Here is an 18223-nt window from a genome sequence, read left to right as displayed (position 1 = left end):
AGAAAATAGCTGAGAAATCAAAACTGATAAATATAATCATACATATTTACCAAAATATACAATATGCAAGAACAGAAGTCATATTAAACTTCCCAACAATATAATTAAATATGACTAATTGGGTTGTTAATCAGATTTATCCTAGTATTGTTTTCAATAACTGTAGGAAAACGGAAACTAGGGAAAGATCCGACGTCATCGGGGTCACACCTGTGGTGGCAAGATCACCCAACACGTAGTGGAATCTTTCACATGCAAGGCGAGACACTCGAAACAACACCACTTTGAAGATTCTGTCACCTGTGGTGGCAAGACAACAACCTCCAAAGCTATGAAGCCCAAAATGTCACCCTCACACTATCAAGCGAAATCGACCAAATGAAGACTCACCTGTGGTGGTAAGAGCACATCATTCATCATATGGTCTCCTTGACTACAACCCATCCTGAATAATCAATAATAATTTCACAATCTCAGTAACTAGCCCACTAAGTGGAAGCGTAATCACTGAAATTATGAAAACCTATAGACTTGGATTGCTACCAAATGCCTGTGGATTTAGATTTTGGGTGCAAATAATAAGATGAGCTATTTCAGTATTTAATTAATAAAATATTCAACATAAGTCCACAAAAGCAACCCATTATAAACCCTTATAGTCAATATGGTAACACCATAATTTAACAATTATCAAAGTGAGTACATTCTTAGTATGACAGTTTTGTACTTTCAGCCATTACCATAATTAAATAAAAATCTAAATATGGCATTTTCTATAATGACAACATGCTAAATATGAAAGTTCATAACATTTATTCATGATAATAAAAAAACACATGAAATATGTTACGTTATCCATAATTCATTAGATATACAAAGTTGTATACATATATGAACTTTCAACCCAAATGACTTTAATATCCAACACAAATATTAGCCCATAAACTTTAAAGTCAATCACAATAAAGACCTACAATTTCTTTAAGAAAAAAAAATTCATTAACTAATAGAGCACATAAATCAAATAATTTATAGGCCAAAATAACAATAAGACTTTAACAAATAAAGGTAATGTTGGCTTAGATCCATAGTAAGTATAAATAACTTCATAGGCTTTATACCAATAAGCCACTAAAATTTCAATGAGTTCATTTAAATCATTCAAATATAATATATATGTTTTATCTCGATGAATTTTCAATAAAATTGAACTTTATCACAAGTACAAATATGACATATAAATATGAAGAAATATTACTTAAACAATGCACTTGTGATATTTTGAATCATAAATGGGTGTCAAAACTCATAATTATGTGTCTCGTGATGAAACCTGATGTCACGGATGATAAATATAACATCGAAGAAATATCAAAATATCCCAGATTGACTTAAAATTTATGAAACGACAAGTATAATATACATAATAAAACATGTATGATACATCTATTATCCTCAATAGGATAATAATTTATTCTCCTACTAATATAAGAGAGTAGGACTAAATGACCTAATTAAAGTATCATTTATAAGAGTCAATATCAGTTCATATTAGAACTAGATCTAACTATTGACTTGAATAAACAGGGCCAAAATAGTCAACAAGATAAACAGATTTCAGAAGTCATTTTAATAAATCAAAATTAAATGATTTCTAATTTCATTTGCATAAACTGTTTATGGTCTATATAATTATTAGACTCAAAAAATGGATTTCATTAAAACTATGCTGAAAATAGTTAATAAACCATCAATATATACAACCAACGTGGGATGATCTTGTGTCATAACATCTCAAATGTGAGTATATGTATCATCATTAATATTAATCTTTAAGATGTCAGCTCTACCCACAAAGAATTTTCACTAAAGCCGATTTAAATAGACCATACCAATAACAAAGTTTAACTTGATGAGATTTACATGCATTCATTGTAATGACTATATCACTCAAGAGTTATAACTGAAACTGCATCCTTATCCTTTGGTGATAGGAATACATTGGTCTTCTCATTTTCTTGTATTAACTGTGAAAATAACAATAACTTTTGAGATCCCCTGACATTTGGGATCAGAAACTTTAGGTTACTGTCATTTTCTTTAACTTTGGTGACATCATCTTTAGGCAAATGTCACTTACTATGCTGTCCTTGGGAAAATCATGAAAAAACAAGATATGTCACTTTGGTGGAATCCACATCACCCTTTCATAGTTCCCTAGAAATGCGTTTTGCAACTAAACATGTGTGAAAGCTTACACCCAATTTAACTCTAATATATTTATTCATCATAGAGTGTTCCAAATATGACATGCAAAAATAAAATGCCATTAATTTTCTGCCTATGTCATTCATAAATGATTTTTTTTAATATCATATTAATGATAAACCAGTGCAAAAAAAATGCATAAACAGAAATACAATTCTAAAGCCACTATAGATGTTTCAAAACAGTTATGGAACACAAAATATAGGTCTCATTTTTCTTGTTTTAAATTCAACCCAGATATTGAACATACATCCATTGGTCGATTCATAAATAATATTTCAGAATATATAATTACATCCTCCCACTAGTTTGACCAATTAAGTAATTATCCACAACATCCCAAGTATATGATAAAGTGACATAATGAAAATAAATGGTATTTTATTATTCACAAGGCCTTGGGACTCTCAAAATAATTGTTTTAAATATGAAAAACTTCATTGGACATTATTTGAAGACTGACCATTACAAAAAAGACTCATTTATTTCAATAGATTTCCATTAAAATTACCTTTATCATAAACAGACTATAGACCAGATGTCACAGACAATATAGTATTGAAGAACCCATCAAAATAACAGGGGTTGGTTCAAGAAAATCACAAAACAACAAGTTTATGCCATATAAATAAATCAATACTCTCTTTTGGAGATAGCTTCCGTATCACGAATCCGTTTGTATTAACTTGATTTTTAATCTAATTTGGTTCACCTATTGACTGATTCACTGGATTTGATTTGATTTAGCCAGTTCGAATTGTGTTGGTTCAATCCATCCTATTTGAGATAATGTCTATGAGCTTTTAAACCCATTACACTTAAACAAATCTGGACATGGGCTTGGCCCATTAAGTTTCTAAATATAAAATATAAAACTAAGTCAAACCATATGGATCCAGCCCAAATCCAATAAAACCCAATTATTATGACTTAAAAGCTCAAGAATAATGAAGTAAAATCACTTGGTTCAATTCTTTGAACCATAATAATAAGTTGAACTCTTTAAATATATATATATATATATATTGGGCTTGAGTCCACCAGCCCAAACTTAAGGAACAAACTTAACTCAATGTTGGGCTTGAGCCCGAAGGCTCAAAAGTTATAAACTATATAACCCATTATAAGTGAAGACCATTAAAGGTATAAATGTAAAACCAAAACATAACAGTTTTAAAACCCTAAATAAAAGTAAAAGCAACGGATAAACATATGTATCCCTACGCCTTACCCTTTCTTTGGGTTACTTGAACAAAACAACACAGCGGCCGACCTGCAACTGTTTTGCAGGTTTTTTTTTTTTTTTTTTAAATTTAACTTTACCAGTTTTGTCCTTTAGTAATAATATATAATATATTACTTTTCTCGTTTATTCAAAACAAAACGACTCGAGGAGAAAAAATTGATTTTTATTACTGGTGGTACAGCCGATCGATTTTTCATGAACGAGGCTCTGATACCATTGAAAGAAAATAAATACGGAACGATTCATGAAGATCGATAAGCATGCACGACAAACACTACAAAAACACGTTTTAGGCATACCTGAATTCATGGTTGAAGAATAAGAACTCCTCAATGTCTTCTTGTATGCTCCTCGTACAACACGATCAATGTTGGTCTGGTCTACCATCTTTCCCTTTTGCTTTTGGTCGTTAGCCTCACTTAATGGGTCAGTGATAACTATATATAGGGGTGAGGGTAGGGACCAACCCTGCAATAAAATTAGGGTTTCCTCCCCATTAAGGAAACAATACCTTAGGTCCACACATAGTAATAAATATTTCATACCATTAAGGTGTGCTAATAGAATCCAATATCTCCATAGAGATCACTTACCAATAATATTGGATTCTTTCTGCTTACTCCATCTTTAGTCAACACCACTAAATTGGTTTTGGAAACAAATCTTTGATTATGCTAGCCCACCTAATAGGAAATCTTACAGGCTATGATGGTTTTGAGCAGTTTGGCTGCTATTCCCGAGGGCAAAACGGCCATTGTTGAGGAAGGCGGGATTCCAATTTTGGTTGAAGCCATCGAGGACGGATCAATTGTGTTACAGATTGGTAGCCCATTTGACTCCATCTTGTGGGTTTTGTGCCATTGAAGGGTAGAAAATCAAACAGACATAAATAAAGATAAGACAAAAGACACCTAAAGAAAACCAAATTTAGCAAAAGTACTGTCTGCTACAAGCAACACATAGATTCAGATCCAAACATGAAATTGAAAAAGATTCTAAACTTTGCACTGAATGTACCAGGGAGAACCTTAATTGTCATGGCTGCAATAACGACAATAACGAATTGGGTTTCAGAAGAAAAACCCTAGTCCAAATAGTCCCGATGAGCAAAACCCAGCAAAGAAAAAAAAAATTTCTAGAGATGATAACATGAACTGCAGATGGGATTATGTTCTTATAGCCAATTTAAATAATTCTTGCCTGTGTAGCTCACAAAATCCTTGTTTTCTTCCTCTTCCAATTTCAGAGATGAGTTGATTCTAACTTTGAGTTTGGTTGTGCGACTTCACAGGATGAAACATTACTTGGGTATGAGAGAGAGAGAGAGAGAAGAATGGGGAACAAATAAAGGGTCTCTTGGACATTTCACAAATGAGGGTATTTTGAAGATTATAAAAAAATATAACCTCACTTAACAATGATTCCTAACGGTTGTAAAGGAAGTGAATGATATTTTCGGAAAGATGGAGGATATAGTTGATATTTCGCCATAGCTCAGGGCAGGGGAGGGGAGGGGAGGGGAGGGGAGTAATGTTTCTTTCATTCAACATTTCACACCCCTACCATCTTTAAAAAATATATATATATAATAAACAAATAAATAAAATTTAATGATGGATGCAACGTGGAATAATACAAAAGTTCATTTCTAAAAGAATCCCCAAAATGATTCATTCAGAGATTAGAACAGAACCCATCGATCTTTCGATACCTACTTTCAACAGTACAAAAGAAACTATGGCTACAGCTCTCACTCCCGAACAAAGTAAATTCAGAGGCCTCTGCATCTCACCTCTAGGCTGTAACTCTCCCCTTCTTTTATGTACAAATACTATGGAGGAAAGGCAGCAGAAACAAGAAAAAGATACAGTAGTGGTTCTCTTTTCAACAGAAAGGAAAAGATATAAGAAGTAGAAGAAGAGGAGACCAAACAACACAAACACCAGAAACTGAAATTATGGAACAGAGGAGGTGAGAGGCAGGGGATAATGAAAAAGGGAGAGGTTCTATCTATTCATAGGTTTTTTCTGTCCCTGTTTGGTTGTAAAGTTACAATCAGAGGACAAGAATCATTGATGGGAGGAATAACCATCTGAAGTGTAGGCACTTGCAGGTGAGGTGGATGAACTGGAGTTGTCATCTTTGCTCTTCCCCTGTCCCTCACAGCAAGTAGCTAGTACTGTCACTACAGACCTGACCAACCCAGTAAAGATCCTCCTTTTGATCTGCCCTCTTTTAGGTTGATGGAGAATTTCTTCTCTCTTCTTGAACTTGGCAGCTTCGTTCTCCATTACCCTGAGTTGGGTAGGAATTAAAAGAAGAAGAGGAGGAATTCAAAACCAGAAACTGAAACTCAAAGTATGGAACAGAGCAGGTGAGGAACTTGAGAATGAAGAAGGTTTGAGGGCCTTACCCTTAATCTCACCCCCATTTTATAGGGCTTGGTTTCCAGTTTCTACTGAATTTCCCATGAACTTCTTCTGTCGCCATCAATCATTTTTCTTGGGGAAGTTAAAATGTCATAAAACACGGCGTCGGTACCATATGTTATTGTCTATACCGGGATTTAGTTCTGGAGATTTGGATTGGTATCGGTCTTCTTTGATACTGATACGATTTAATTAAAAATAGTTTTTTTTTTCTTTAATCCTTAATCCAATACTGATAGCTAATCTAAGATTGACCATGGATACGGATATGTATCAAGTCGCATCAGGCTGATTTAAGATCAAAATGTCACTTTTTCTTTTATCGATATTGCCAATCCTTATCGGTCTCAGTCTCCGGCGATACATGTTACCGTTACGTAGACTCCTGGGTGGACTGATGATATATGTTGATTTAGTGCACTTTGTGGGGTTAGGGTTTCTCGATCACTAATTACGGCGCCGTTATGTCCCAATAGAAGAAGCAGTAGATCCATGCATCCCCCAGGCCGACACTGCCTCACCCACCCTTCCCTTCCTTCGCAAATCACGCCGCCGCGTTATCGAAAACCTACCAACTATGATGGGGCCCACGTCCTACCACGTATACCACAAGCAGAAAAATATAAAATATAGACTTTCCCCTGATCAAAACTTCAGACTTTAACCAACCAGTGTGCAAGTCAATCATTGAGTCGTGAAGAGCTCACCTGATCTCTTTCCTCTGCTTCTGTTTTTTTTAAAGCTTTATGATTTTTCCTGTTTTTTAATTAACAAATATACAGAAAAAGATTGGATATACTATCCATATATTATATGTGTGTCTATCTATCTATTCCTTCTCGAAAAATCCTTATATTTCTCCATTCAAGTTTTTTCATTGATAGAACAATTACCTCTAAAAGAGATGGTGACATACCCAACCTCCTCCCATAAATATATATATATATATATATATATAAAATAAGACAATAGATTTTTCAATTGTCCCAGCATAGAAACACTAAATCATCATAACATCAACCCAACTATTAAAGAATGAAAACAAACTCATAGTTAATCATGCAAGAATGTACTACTCCTACCAACACGAGAGGCTAAGAGGGAATGAGGCAATATTGTAAATTTTTCTGTTTGGAATACGAATAAAAAACTCTACATTTTCTACATTCAGCTAATCTCTCTCTCTCCAAACTGAACAAGGGACCATTTCTACCTTTAAACCCAAAAAAAAAGGGACCATCTATAATGCTCTCACTAAGTTAAACCAATTCATTTGTGTAAGTTTTTTTCTTCACAACACGCTTCAACTATCAACAATCATGCTATATATGTCAAGCCGACTGGTCCTGTACAAGCATGACGACCATGCTATATATGACAATGGGATGCCCCTGCATCTGAAGTCAAACCCGTTGTGCTAATTAACCCAACTCATTTGGTTTGGCCACTATGATGAAGGTAGTGACAATGTCATTTCAATGAGATGGTGTCATCTGTTCTAGGATACTCCACCAATAAAAAAAATACGAATACTTTTAGCAAGCTAACCCAGCATTTTATGGTAGAAAATCAATGAAATTTACCTCTAGTAACAAGATCTACAAGTTTTTTAACAAAAAATTTTAAAAAGAATCATTTCTTCTTATCTATTCTAATTTCTAGCATTTTGATCAATTCAAAGTTGATATAAATTGAAATCAATGGAGACGGATCCTGTATCCCCCAATTCTACCTTTTTTTTCTTAACCTCGAGTACCTACACATTGACTGAACATCTTTCTTTGTACTTTCAATAATCCAGCTCTATTTCGATTTTTTTTTTAAATCTATTTCTAGGTTTTTTATTTCTTCCCATGTAAGTAGCATATTTGGACACAAGGGGTCTGGAGGTTATGTCAAGACCTGAGAATAAAGAAACTCTCATTTAAAGGGTTCTGAATCTTCCAATGAAACTTGTCCTATCGCATATTCATGTTGGAAGTTATGAAGACTAACGTGGCCTTTGTTGAGTTTCTTTGGGGACCAGTGGTCCACTGGGGATGAGCTGATGACGACTCTTAATCACCGCCTCACCCCTTTCTTTTGTCTTTTTGTTTACCTAAGACCAAAATTGTAGGATGGCTTTAAACCATCTCACCTCACCTCTTTCCTTTGTCTTTTCGTTGACCTTAGCTGCCTTGACTTTATTATTTCCCTTTCTTGACTTAGGACCAAAAATTATAGCCATAAGAAAATACTAATTTTATAATCAAGGAATAGAATCTATGAGGCCGTTATATATATATATATATATATATATACAATGGAAACATATAAGAAACACAACTTGTTCTTACACGTTTTCTTCGTTCAACTAATCTCTCTCTCTGTCTCTCTCTCTCTCTTATATATTTTTTCAAATTTAACCGGACACCATCACAACAAGCTAAACCAATTCATTTATGTTGGTTTTCTTCTTCACAAGAAGCTGCAAGTTCTGATGATGTTAAGGTTAGGCTGTCAATTCATCGATTCAATTAGATTAAATCAGTTTCATTGTGAAAATGGGTGAATTCAAAACTAAATCCAAGGGGATAGCGCAATTGATGAGCAATGAACTTGGTACGATCTGTAAACTCGAACATTCTAAGTTCTATTCTCACTATACACACATTGAACCACTCACACGAGGGTGTTTAATGCTCTTCACTACTTTCAATGAAAATTGCCGAAGGCCTGGATACCCATCGTTAGCAAAAAAAGGGTGAATCAAAACTAAACCAATAATTGAGAATGTTTAGTTTAGGTTAATTACGATTTGATTTCATTTCTTATCGATTTGATATTGAATTCGATTCGATTTAGAAATACAAGAATTGTCCCACTCATAATTGAATTGAACGGAATGAAATTGGAGAAAACCTACTTTAATATTATTTAAATTTCTATCTCAATGGACCAATCTGATAAGAGGAAACATTCAAAAATAAATAAATAAAAAGATTGTCCCACTCAAAATCGATGTACAACTAAGTGAATGACCCCTCCGTAATTGAACGTTGTGCCACTCTACCTAACTCATTTGATATGGGAGCCACAAGAACGGTAATTCTGGTGACGTTTCCATGAGATGATGTCATTTGAAAGTTGGGATTCTCCACTAATTGGAAACATAGGGAATCGTCTCAACAAAGCTGACCCCAACATTCATTGGTTTGGGGCCAAGGCACCGGCCATTAGTAAAACGTCATCCCTAGTTGGACTTGTGAAGTTGTTGACTGGAGGGGACGTGGAGAGAATGTGGAATACTTTTGGGATCATTCACTCTTTTATAGGGTTTGTTGCAAATTGCAGGTGACTTTTCAATGAGCCTTCTTGTTCTATCTAAGGATTTAGGTATTGGTGTCAGTAGATCTTAATACGATATCAATCAAGATTAGATTAGAGTGGTGAGTATTGATCATTTTTGCCTCTATTTTTATTTTAAATATAGATTTTTTTTACTCTTTTACCCTAAAAACAATACGAGTAATGATATGAATTAATTGACGGATTTGATATCGAGTCAGATTCAAACTAATACGGCATGACCGTTGTGATCGATTAAATAGCAATACTTGAAACTATGGTTCTATCACTTCATGTTGGAAAAGTTTTAAGAGTCACAAGTCCTTTCATTACTTCAGTTTGATTCTATTAGTATATTTAGTATTTGTGTTGTGAGTATGGTTTCAAATATTAGTCTCGTGTCGGTTGCATTGGCTGTATTGGATTGGTGTCGACTGAGATCGAGCCCGATCCTTTATCGAACCGAATTAATCATCTGCATCGATTTTAGGGTAAAAAAGTAAAAAATCTGTACGTTTTTTAAACAAGCAACGGCAAAATTAACCGATACCAAAATCCGGATTGGTATCGGTATCTCCGTCCCCTAAATCCTTAGTTGTGACCCCAAGTCCCCAACCACTAGTGATATGACTGATGTTTGATTGCCGCCTCGTTCAGCCCCTCTCTCTCTCTCTCTTTCTCTCATCGTCAGCTCTGTCTCTCTGTCTCTGTGTCTCTCTGTCTCTCTCTGAAGACTGGTTGCATTTTGTTGGTTTGTGTCGTTCTCACTCTCGATAGCCACCTTGTTCAGTCTCTGTCTCTCATCGTCAGCTCTGTGTCTTCGTCTCTCTCTCTGCCTATCAAAACTAATTGTAATTTGTCGGCTTGACCACTAAGTTGGGTGGGGTAAGAAGGTTGAGTCTTCAGCCCAAGAAGCTGCAAAGCAGAAAGCGAGAGAACGGGGCTTTCTTCCTTCCGTCTGGGTTTCCTATTGCTTTCCTCCTCTACTTTAAAAACCTTAACGATAACCAAAACCATCCAACCGGCCTGTTTAAAGGATGAGTCGATCTCGATCGGACTCCAAGCTTTAACGGGGTTATAATCAGGTCTTAAACAGAGTAATGTACAAAAAAATTCTTAAATGACCTTTAATTGTCTTAGATTCAAGAAATTTTAATATATTATATTATATGATCAACAATTTAGAAAGATACTAGACATAATTACATTCAAAAATGGATAAAAATATCAATATATACGTCATTCTATTAAAAAAAAAAAAAAACAAACAAACAAAATATCCTTATAAACAGCCTGTCTAAACATGTCGGACCAAGTCGAGTTTATAAACAGTTCGGGCTGATTTGAGGCCTGTCGATCTTACCCTTACACCGTGTACTACCTATTTATAAACAGCCGGGCTTGAGTCCTACACGCTTAATAATCGGTGCAGGCTGAGCTAGTTTTTAAACAGTCAAGTCCGATCAATCCAACAGGTGCAGGCTTGGGATTAACACCCCTAAGTAGGAACATGATGGCTTAATAGATCAAATAGTATGTCCTATTCTACCATTACCCTTGTTCCCGCATTATGTTTTGAGATAAATGGAGTGCTGTTATGGAATAGCCTTTAGTTCTATGGTAGCTTCCAAAAAAAAAAAAAAAAAAAAATTAATTTAGGATGTATTTTCAATTAATTTCCAAAGAGAACACCTATTGATTAAACCAAGGAATTTATCTTCAACAAATCATGAGTTGAAGAGGGTGAAGCAGATTGAAGAAGATAAATTAGCTGCTACTCCCGTAGACAATAAGCCAGATTTAGTATAAGGACTTCAATAAAAATCCTGTTGAGCTGGACCAGTACATAATGGTCTCCAATTCTAGTTAGATTTCTGGTTGGTGATTAAAAGAAAGAAAATTAGGGTCTGATCACAGTTTTGTAACCTAGGTCTAGGCCATCATGTCCCCTTAAGATATAGGTTTTTTTGCCCATATGGCGAATCCAAGGAACCCCAAGAGCTATATTCAACAACAATTGGGGTGAACTCGTATTTGAGTTGTTGTTTGAAATTTTAATAATATTAGATAAAAAAAAAAGAAGCCTAAATAATAACGTGGCCCTGCTCAGACAAACTAGGGGCGAAATAATTGCACTGCACTTTATTTATTAGTATTCATCAGTTCTAGTTCTCTCTCTCTCTTATATATATTTCAGCTCCTTCCAACTTTTTATTGATAGTTGCTATGCCTTATAATCCCTGATTTCCCGCTAATTATTTCCTTTCTTCATTCCTTGTCCTATTAAACCTAAAATATTTGGGCTCTCTCTCTCTCTCTCTCTCCTTCCTTTTTTCTGATGCTCTTTTTCTTCTTGTCATGGAGATGAAAGTCCTTGGTCCTTTCTGCCCATCGACAATTGGGGTCTAGTTCTTTCTATCTAACCATGTAGGAATGCTCTTCTCATCATCTGATTTTTTATTTTATTTTTTCCCCTTCAAAATTTACGAGTGATAAAGAAAGGAGCAATTGATTTGAATAAATTGGTTGGTTTTGTTTCATTAGTAAAATAAAAAGAATCAAAATACCTTTTCAGATTAATGTTTTATGGACTTATGGTCATCAACTCATGATCAATGATGATTCATAAATGATGCTAATCCCAAGGGCAAGGCTGAGCTGCTTAAGCAAAACTAATATCTTGATCTAATGATTTAAACAGAGCATTCTTAGATTGGAACTCAGCATAGACCTCACATTCCTCTTGAATCATACATAAAGGTCTACTTGTTCATCATCATCTATATAATTACGACTCTTAACATAATCAGAAGGAGAATCACGAAAACCCACCAATCTGAGACTCAATTACGCTATAAATATGCTTCCATGGATGAAAAATACAACTTTCCGACCCAAAAGAAAATGATAGATTCAACTTACAATAATCCCAAATTCATTTGAGGAGAGAATCCTCAAATAGATTCATCCAGATTTCAGATATCAGAACAGAACCCATCTTTCGATTCCTACGTTCAACAACCACAAAAAGTAGCTATGGCTACAGTCCACTCCCGAAAGAAGTAAATTCATAGAGCCTCTGCAATAAATTCAGAGAGCCTCTGCATCCCACTTATAGCTGTCCCTGTCTTTTATGTACGATAACCATGGAGAAAAGACAGCAGAAGCAGGAAATTAAGAACAAACAAGTAGAGATCTCTCTTTTTAACAGTAAGGAAGAGAAAGCAGAACAAGAAGACCAACACCAACAACCAGAAATTGAAAATAAGTAAGCCATGGAACAGAGGAAGTCTGAGATAGGGGAGAGATTCCATACTTCTATCTAAAGCGTAGCCAGTGGCAGGTTTGGTTGCATGGGTGGAGCTTAATGCGCCGGAGTTGCCAACTTATCTCTTCCCTTCCCCAGTCCCACGCAGTTAGCTATAGGGGCTAGTAGTACTGGCACGACAGACCTGACCAACCCAGTAAATATTCTCTTTTTGATCTGCCCTCTTTTGGGGGGAAGGAGTACTTCTTTCTTCTTGGATTTAGCGCCTTTGTTCTCCATTGCTATGTATTGGGTAGGAAATACTAAAAGTGCAGAAGCAGAAGGTTGAGGTCTTTATAAGAATTTGAATCCTTATAATGACCAACATTTATGGAGAACGCAAACGGATACATGCAGCTGGACCTTCTCTGCACCTTCCTCCCATTGCATCATATATATGTTGGCGTTTCTATAAAGTTTAAGCCGATAATGGGTCTTCTACCGACCACCCCCACGGCCCCACCCCAACCCAAAAAAAAAAAAAAGTTCACTTTCCACTTCACCACGTTCAGGGTTTTAGACTTTTAAGTATTGGTATAGGTATCAATCGATGCTGATAGGATACATAACTGATATTGAATCTAAGTACAATACAGATACAGATAAAATTGTTAAGTTATGCTACAATATCAGTATTTTTTAGGACAAAACCATCTAATATAATCAATATGAACAATACCAACAATATATATCAATTCAATATCAATACCTAAGACCATGCCCATGTTGGAGGAAGAATCCCTCATCACAGCCGTTGGTACGAGGAGGGATAGTTTCGAGACTATAAAAGGGGAGAGGGTGAGAATTAACCATGACTGAAGAGTATAGTAACATGTTCACTCATTCTTCTTTTCTCTAGGGGTTAAGGAAAATTTAATCATTAAAAGAATATTAAAACATGGAATCTCTCATTACTTTTTTATTTTATTTGAGGGTATTTTAGGAAAGTTCTCATGTGACCAAACCACTAGTGATGAGTGATGTTGATTTTGGTCAAAGTGTATAATTGAAATATTAGTGATGTTGATTTTTATTGAGGAAAGTTATGGTTGAGTGGCTGAGGCTCTGTTTGGTTGCAATAGGAATTTAAAGGGAAGGGAAGTGAAATTTTCATATTTAAAAATATATATATATATATTTATAATTATTATCCCATATGATTGTATAAACTATTTAATTTTTTTAACCATATTTAATAATGACATATTTTACATGTAATTTTTATTTTACATATTATAGCAAAGGGTTTTGGATGCAAAGTAAAGTGAAATTTTATAACCAATAAATATGAAATGAATTGAAGTTAATGTTAAAATCACATGGGTAATAATTATATATATATATATTAAGTTTGAAAATTTCACTTCATTTCCTTTTTTCTCCTTACAACCAAACATAGCCTAAGTGATTTTGATTTTTTGTTGGTAGGAACATCTCTAGTAGACGTAGGCCTCTCTCTTGTCTTCTCCATGTATTGTAAGTGAAAGAGTTCAACCCTAAAGAATGGAGCAACAATCTCAATTACTAACTAGTCATCAAAGGGTGGAACATTGACAAATGGGGCAATAGCCTCAACTACCAGTCATCAAGCCACTATTTATGGTTGCTAAATAAAATTGACAACATTGGCAATAAAATATTTAAGAAATTTTCCTTCACCATGTGGTGATGTTTACTGCCCATCCTAAGGTTCACAAATCCATCCTAGGTTTTAGGATCTCCCCAAAATAACCCCCTCTTACCACCTCCACACTCTTGGACTCCGTCGAATGAATTCTCATTCACCGTGAGTGTAGGAAAACTCAATCCACATACTTATATGCATCATAGTTGATTTTGTTAGAATTTCAAATGAAAACAATTATCCCACCTCGGATGTGAGAAGCCACATCGGAAATGAACCCTTATAAAGAAATTGTTAGCTTTTAAGGGTTACAAAATTATAACCGTAGCTAGATGGTGTTCAGTGTTCACCCACCCATCTGCCCTCCACGCTGTCCCTCCGACAAGCGATTCTTCATTCAGGGTGAAAGGAAACCGCCACCAAAATTTAGAACACCATCAGAAAAAAGTTCGTTTCCTAATCCTACGCCTCTCCACCTTTGTTGCTAAGGCTGGTTGTTGTTGGTATCTTCTTTGGCGGGAAGGGCTTCTCGACCACAAATTACGCGCCGTCATACTTTCTTCCCAAATCCCAATGTAAATTGGAAATTCCTTCCTTTCTTTCCGCTCTTTCTACTTTCCATTTTAGATCGCACCATGATTACCAATACCATCAAACCGCTCTGGGCCCACTCACTTTCACCTCTCTTTCCCCTTCAAAGTCGGGCACCTGGTTAGTTAAAACGGTAACGGTAAAGAAACCGTTGCTCGGTGTCGGCGTCTTTTAAATGACGACGTTTTATTTTGTTGAGGGAAAAGGCGATACCTAATTATGGATCAAAATCCTCTGTTTTTTTCATTCATATTTTTTCTTGTTTTGTTACTTGTAGAACACGACACGTGGATAATAAGGAGATCAACGGTCAAGATTAGGTGAGGATTATTACATCCGGAGCGTTGGTCTTAAAGTTGTCCACGTGTCGTGTTCTGCAGGTAGCAAAACAAGGAAAAACATGGATGAAAAAAACAGAGGATTATTTTCCCCTTAGTATCAGGTGCGTTAACGAGTAATGATCGTCAGGTTATGACAGATGAATCTTTGTTTTCTATTTAATGTATTATAATACAATACATAAATCATCCTTTATACATACTTTGACCTAACATGTCAGCCACTCTCTCTCTCTCCAGTGCAGTAGATGAGCAACGGAACCCCTTCACCCCTTTCTCTATTCATCTACAACCTGGATTGCCTCTATTGTTGCCGTTCAAAGAAAACATCACGGATTCCGATTGCTGCAATTAAAAAAAACTTTAATTTTCTGTTTAGACTTTGGATTTCAATTTTCTTTTCTTAATTCTCTGAAATTGATTTTGGTTCTTTGTTCTAAATTAGTTCAAATCAATAATAATGCTTGAGAAGGTCGGTAATGGATTTTGATCAGATTTTGATATTAGGTTATTGATCGATCGATCTCTATCCAAATGGACTGATTTGATCGACTTTCACTCATAGAAAAACGACGATGACTCCATTCTCCTCCACCACCCACATGTGGCTTATCTACGTTTACCATTCTCGAAACCCAGAACCAGAAACCTTATGTAAAGGAGCCCCGCAGCTTAAGATACACCACCAAAAGGAGAGCATTAAAACCCTCCAAGGTTGAAGCTTCGGAGGGCTTAATAGAGAGCCAGAAGGGGCTGGAGGAAGGGAAAAAGGAAGCAAACGAAAAAGGAAAAAAGCAAAAGAGAAAGAAGAGACAAAACAAAGTAGATTTTGGTTTTTCTTTTTTGTTTTGGTTTTGTTTTAACTCCCTAGAAAGTAATAACTGGGTGTTTCAGTGAATCTTTATCAGTTTGGCTACTTCTAGTGAGTCTGTGACATAAAAAAGAAACAGATAGAGACCAGACAAAAGCGAACAGTTGCCCGGAGGAAGAAGGATTTGAGGTGAAAATAGTCTTTATTACAGAGATCCATGGCTTCATTTGCTATGATTATGCCGGATCAGAGAAGATATTGTAAGAAGAGATAATGAAAACTTAAGTAATGATACACCATACTAAGTCCTTGAGGAGAACAATCAGTGATTACCCAGAACTATATACTGACGAGTTAAAGAGAAATTGATTTAGATAATATAGATTTCAGTTTCACAGTACCCACTAAATTTCCACATTGCCTACTACCTAGCATTTCTGAAAGAGTAATAGACACCAAGTTGTATTAGGAGAACAGAGGGATGGACGTGAGATGCAGAGGGCGGGGCCGACAAAGGGAAAGGGGACGACTTGAGATTGGTGGCAGATTCTGAGTTGTAGGAGAGGGGTGGTGTTTACACCGGTGGCCAAGAGCTGGTCTTGACCACTGTGAGGAAGCCGACGATGCACAAGGGTTTGGTGTGTGTGTGAGTGTCAGGTTTACCCGTGTTTTTTAGCAGACTCAGGTCACTCTCCTCTATAAAGTTATATGCAAATCTAATGGTTGAAATTAAATTAATGAAATCCAATAGCTCTCAACTCGCTAGTACACCTGATACCGAGGTGTTCTGCCAGCTTTCCTATACCTCTCCCTTTTTTTAAATACAGGGTAAAAAAAAAATGGCAATATATACACGTGGGGAGCTCCTTTTAGGGAAAAAAATAACTCTAGGAATAAACAACTCAGTAGAATCTACTCATGGGAATCATTCACCGAGGAAAATGTCCATTGATGGTTGGATCAGAATAGATGTAAATATATAAAAAGTATTCCAACAACAAATATTAGGGTACTCCCCGTGAAACAACATTAGTTAATGTCTTTTTTTATTATTATTATGGGAGAGGGATAGGTATGCCGCCGATATCAAGTATGCTAGCAGATAGCACCAATAAGATCACATGATGGAGTATCATATATGAGGGTCATTTCACAAAAAAGAAAGAGATAGATAGACACAATGGGTGCTAACATACTTGATCTCGGCGGCATACCCAACATTTTCCCTATTATTATTATTTTGAGTGAAGAAATTAGTTGATGTGATATAACACAAAAAATTGTGTGAAGTGACGAGTGAATATTAGAACAATAGACTTGATAAAAGTTGAAAACTTAGTGGTTTGTACACAACGGTATTACAACATAGTTCTACTGCTTCACTTTTTTTGGTAGTTGGGTAATTTGGTAAAGACATTGGTAATTGGGTTTAGTCCAACATTGGAGAGGGTATAATACTTACAATGAAAACACTTCTATAAAGAGATGCAACGTCCTTTGATAGGAGGTGTCCAAAAAGTCCGATCAACCCGAATCAGCCCTAGCCCGCCCTGAGCCCGACCAAGGTTTGGGCTTAGATTTCAGCCCATAAGGTTGGCTAGGGTTGAGATTTTCAGGCCTGAGGCAGGGGTTGGGTTGGACCTGGGTTGAGGTCTCAACCCAACCATGTGTATTAAGTATATAATCATATAAATATGCTAATAATTATTAATAGGTACTTATAGAAAAAGGTCTTTCGTTTTCCACAATCTACTCATATACGAAAACTTTGGTCTTTGGCCTCTGCAATGCATCAAGATCAAGCAACCAAGTAACTGATAGTATTGGGTTGGACTGAATTGGGTTAAACCCAGCCCAATCAATGTCCATCAAGGCTGGGTTGGGTTGGGCTAAATTCGACAAGGCTGGGCCTGGGCCTGGGTTGAGTTAAGAGACCTTAAGGTTGTGCTGGGTTTTAAAAAACCCAACCCAACCCAGCCCATTGACACCCCTGCCCTTTGATGTGATGTACATAGCTTGTGTGTGATGCATAACAGCTGTCACATGGTGGTAGCATTATTAACTGACTCCCAAGTACATTAAATAAAACTTTTAAGCAGTCGTTTCACGTTTTTTACCGTCTATTTGGCAATGGTTCGGCCATACGTGTTTTAAACAAAAAAAAAAAAGATTCGGCCATTTTATTCGCGTTTTAAACGTGTTTTAATTAACAAAGGTTGGGCATCCAATTAGTGGGTGCAAATTGTCTGCGGTGAACGATGAGGTATAGCATCCTAAGAATA

The sequence above is a fragment of the Macadamia integrifolia genome, chromosome 14 (assembly GCF_013358625.1).
Source record: "Macadamia integrifolia cultivar HAES 741 chromosome 14, SCU_Mint_v3, whole genome shotgun sequence".
Taxonomy (NCBI): domain Eukaryota; kingdom Viridiplantae; phylum Streptophyta; class Magnoliopsida; order Proteales; family Proteaceae; genus Macadamia; species Macadamia integrifolia.
Note: the sequence above shows the minus strand (reverse complement) of the source record.